The sequence below is a fragment of the Tiliqua scincoides genome, chromosome 15, assembly GCF_035046505.1.
Source record: "Tiliqua scincoides isolate rTilSci1 chromosome 15, rTilSci1.hap2, whole genome shotgun sequence".
Taxonomy (NCBI): domain Eukaryota; kingdom Metazoa; phylum Chordata; class Lepidosauria; order Squamata; family Scincidae; genus Tiliqua; species Tiliqua scincoides.
This window is the reverse complement of record NC_089835.1, coordinates 6,754,128-6,759,198: the sequence shown is the minus strand read 5'-3', so window position 1 is coordinate 6,759,198 and position 5,071 is coordinate 6,754,128.

Sequence of the window (5,071 nt, the reverse complement as noted above, 5' to 3'; positions counted from 1 at the left end):
GCTTCCCCATGAGGAAGCCTACACTATGGCTTCCTCATGAGGAAGCTGCGTGAACCCTTCACTTATGAGGCTATGCACTTGTTGTTGGTTGGCAACCTTCAGTCTCGAAAGACTATGGTGTAAGCCTGCAGCACGTGGTATTCCTAGGCAGTCTCCCATCCAAGTACTAACCAGGCCTGACCCTGCTTAGCTTCCGAGATCATGGTATAAGCCTACAGCGCCCGGTATTCCCAGGCGGTCTCCCATCCAAGTACTAACCAGGCCTGACCCTGCTTAGCTTCTGAGATCGGTATAAGCCTACAGCACCCAGTATTCCCAGGCGGTCTCCCATCCAAGTACTAACCAGGCCTGACCCTGCTTAGCAGCTGAGATCAGACAAGATCAGACATGTGTATGAGGCTATGCTATATCTCCAAAACGAGACGTGATTGGGCAAAACGGAGGCCATTTTTGGAATCGGCACCCCAAATTCACCCCAAACCACCATGACGTTTAGGAAAAATTTTTCTGACCCTTAATTTTGTAGGCCTGTATTATTGGAGATGGCAGCCAACTCTGTCCACCTCCTTGCCTCCACATTCAACAGTTAAAGGGTGTAGCGTTCAAGATGCCTCCTCAGGCATCAGGAGGTCTTGGGATAGACCCACAGAAAACACCCTCCAAGTGTGGAAATATAGTCCCCTTGCAAAGGTTCAATCCTCTCCTTGCACAAACGTGTTCATCTTTTTCTTTTTTTTTTTCCCCATTCACAAACATTGACTTCGCACTTCTCTCCCAAACCTCATTGATAATAAGGCGACAACACATTAGCATGATGCTGATAGATTGTGGAGTTACACAGTGAGAACTTGTAGCTGATCTTGAAATGGAAGGTCACCGTCATCTTGAAAGTTAAGAGTCATAAGATAGCACGTGAAGTGGAAAGGAATGTTGAAACGCTCTATGGAGGTGGTCAGAGGGCTTGAGACCAGGCCCTGCAAGGAAAGGTTGGTCTGTACAACCTGGAGAAGAGAAGGCTGAAAGGGGATCTGGCGGTGCTCTTCAAATCCCCAAAGGGCTGGAAGATGGAAGAAGGGACAAACTGGTTCTCACTTCTGAAAGTAGACCTAGCTCCAATGGGCTTAAACTGCAAGAGAGGAAATCCTGGATGGGCACTAGAAAAAAGGTTCCTGACGGTCAGGGCAGTCCGGCAGATTTCCGAGGAAGGTGGTGGGATCTCCCTCCCTGGAGACCTCTGAGAAGAGGCTTTGCTGGCACCTGCTGAAGGTTCTCTAGGAAGATTTCATCTGGGGATTGGACTAGATGACCTTGGGGGTCCCTTCCAACTCTATGTGTGGGGGAGAATCGCACATGAATAGAGTTGAAAACTGGAGAGTGTCTCTGAGCCTGAAACCCTAACCACACTTCCCTGAGAGTAAGCCCCACTGAACAAAATTGGACTTACTTCTGAGTAGACCTGGTTAGGCTTGTGCCCTAACTTTATTTTGAAGTTGGCACAATATAAGTGATATCTGATCCAGGGGGCTTAACTCCAAGAGAGGCCCAGAGTCCTAGACAGAAACAATTAGCAGGAAAATGTGTAATACTTAACAAATGAATCACAAAATTAGCCCTTGCTTAATGAGAGCAGTCAGGGGCAATTTGTGGGGTGTGCTTTGCTTTGATGTCTGCCACTTCCTTGTTGGGTGCTGAGTATTGGGCATTCCTGCCTGCCGGATTGGGCCAATTTTGTTCTTTGAACGCTTGATGAGATGGGAGTGAACAAACAAGCAATCTGGCAAAACAACCACAAGTGTTTTGACAGAGGTGATGGGCCCATTCTCCCATCCAGCCCTGCCCAAGGTTGTGTATAGTAGTGTTTTTACTACAGCTAAGAACATAAGAACATAAGAACAGCCCCACTGGATCAGGCCATAGGGCCATCTAGTCCAGCTTCCTGTATCTCACAGCGGCCCACCAAATGCCCCAGGGAGCACACCAGATAACAAGGCCTCCTGGGAATTGTAGTTTAAGAACATAAGAACAGCCCCACTGGATCAGGCCATAGGCCCATCTAGTCCAGCTTCCTGTATCTCACAGCGGCCCACCAAATGCCCAGGGAGCACACCAGACAACAAGAGACCTGCAAGGCTTCCTGGGAATTGTAGTTAAGAACATAAGAACAGCCCCACTGGATCAGGCCCTAGGCCCATCTAGTCCAACTTCCTGAATCTCACAGCTGCCCACCAAATGCCCCAGGGAGCACACCAGATAACAAGAGACCTCATCCTGGTGCCCTCCCTTGCATCTGGCATAACCCATTTCTAAAATCAGGAGGTTGCGCATACACATCATGGCTTGTACCCCATAATGGATTTTTCCTCCAGAAACTTGTCCAATCCCCTTTTAAAGGCGTCCAGGCTAGACGCCATCACCACATCCTGTGGCAAGGAGTTCCACAGACCAACCACACGCTGAGTAAAGAAATATTTTCTTTTGTCTGTTCTAACTCTCCCAACACTCAATTTTAGTGGATGTCCCCTGGTTCTGGTGTTATGTGAGAGGGAAAAGAGCATCTCCCTATCCACTCTGTCCATCCTCTGCATAATTTTGTATGTCTCAATCATGTCCCCCCTCAGGCGCCTCTTTTCTAGGCTGAAGAGGCCCAAACGCCGTAGCCTTTCCTCATAAGGAAGGTGCCCCAGTCCAGTAATCATCTTAGTCGCTCTCTTTTGCACCTTTTCCATTTCCGCGAAGTCTTTTTTGAGATGCAGCGACCAGAACTGGACACAATACTCCAGGTGTGGCCTTACCATAAGTTTGTACAACAGCATTATAATATTAGCCGTTTTGTTCTCAATACCTTTCCTAATGATCCCAAGCATAGAATTGGCCTTTGGGTCGACACTTTCATTGACCTGTCCACCACCACCCCAAGATCTCTAGCTAGTAGCTTGTTCTGTCCCATGGGCTCAGAGCTGCTGATTTTGTTTGGTTTTTCTCAAAGTGTCAGAAGTCCTGTCCCCAAAGGACTCACAATCACAAAAGGAAGGGGCTCAGTGAACGTTTACGTAGACCAGGGGTGCCCAAATCCCGGCCCTGGGGCCACTTGCGGCCCTTGAGGCCTCTCAATGCGGCCCTCAGGGAGCCCCCAGTCTCCAATGAGCCTCTGGCCCTCCGGAGGTTTGTTGGAGCCCACACTGGCCCAATGCAACTGCTCTCAGCTTGAGGGAGACTATTTGACCTCTCGCGTGAGCTGTGGGATGAAGGCTTCCTCTACTGCTGGCTGTTTCATGTCTGTGATGCAGTAGCGGCAGCAAAGGAAAGGCCAGCCTTGCTTTGTGCAAGGCCTTTTATAGGCCTTGAGCTACTGCAAGACCTTCATTCATTCATATAAGTTCCATCTCTAATGTATTCATTTATGTAAATTTATTCAAATTTGAAATGTAAATTAACTCTTTTTTTCCCCGGCCCCCGACACAGTGTCAGAGAGATGATGTGGCCCTCCTGTCAAAATGTTTGGACACCCCTGGGTTAGACAATACACAGCAAGGCAACCTGGTGGCCTCATCCGGTATAAGGGAAAATGAAATGAGGAATGTGCAAGGTGCGTACACTGGGAGAACTTTCTGCAAAGTCTTTGTGGGACACACACAGTTCCTGCCACTCAAGAGTGGAGTGAGGACCCTGACACACTTCCTGCACAGCAACCCCAATCGACAGCCCCAGGGAGTTCATTCATCCCCACACGGCTTACCCCAAAATCGGTGGGACCCAGGAAGAGGACAGCATTTTGGTGTCTGGCTGCAATCAGCCGATGCCAGCAGAATCCGTTTCTCAGAAGGTTATTAAAGTAATTTGGGACGTGATGAAACCAGCAGATTTGGAGGGTGGGTCATGAAGATCACGAGGGAAAGGGGTGGGTCTCAAGCAGCCAGGCTGCCACGGACACAGTATAAAAAGTTCCCGTCCCTCCGCAGTCTCCCATCAGCTTCTCCTCTCAACTTCTCTTGCCTTCTCACTCCTCGGAGAATTGGGTAAGTGGGGCTTGTCCAGGGCCTTTTATGCCTCTTGAGGTGGGTTTTGAGCTTTGTCCCCTCGTAGTGATGCAGGCTTCCCCCACTGTGCTTGACTTAGACACATCCTAAGACCCTCTGCGGAGAATTTTCCATCCTCACCCCTCTCTCCTCCATCCTCTTGACCGCTCAGACTTGCTCTGGGGAAACCCAACCTGGCTCCTTCCCAGATCTTGGCTTGCAGACCTTAAGACTCCAGTAGGCTGTAGTCCACCCTAGTTAAGCCGTCCACCCTTCTCCTCCTGGGACACTGGAGGCTCAGTTTGTTTTCTGTGGGTCCTGGGGATCTCCAGCCAACTTTTCAGCCACCAACTATAATTTTAATTATTCTTTTTGGGGGAACCAAGGAAGTTCCAGTTTATATCAAATATATATTTAAATAGGGAGGGTGGCCTTCTGTATGAGAGGTAGGCGAGGTTGGTCAGAGAACAGGTGGCTTTTCCGCTGTGCCCCAATCAAAGAAATCCACCCCTCCACAACCTGGGCTGTAAGTAGGTTTGCCCCAAGCTACTATCAGTGTTTTTGGATGGCAACCTTCAGTCTCGAAAGACTATGGTATAAGCCTACAGCACCTGGTAATCCCAGGCGGTCTCCCATCCAAGTACTAACCAGGCCTGACCCTGCTTAGCTTCCGAGAACCTACCCAAGCTACTCTGTTTCTTCATCATCTATAGGAGGCAAAAATTAGGCTCAGCCTATTGCTAGCATTGACTGCTTCCTGATGCTTTCCACCCCACCCCCCGAATTATTTTCCATACGTATTGGAAATAGAGAAGGATTTATTTACGGATTGGCAGTGCCGTGACCTCACCCAAGGTCCAGCTCTTCAAATCACAATGCCCCACCTCGGAACCCCCTGCTTTTGGAGAGCACCAATCCAGGAATGGTGTTAGGGGGGCTCAGGGTCTCCGTGGAAGGCTGCCACCCACTGCGTCAAGTGGGCCACCTAGATCAGTACAGTCTGTGCTGATCGGCAGAGCCCCCCACGGTTTCAGAAATGGGTCTGTCCCAGTCTG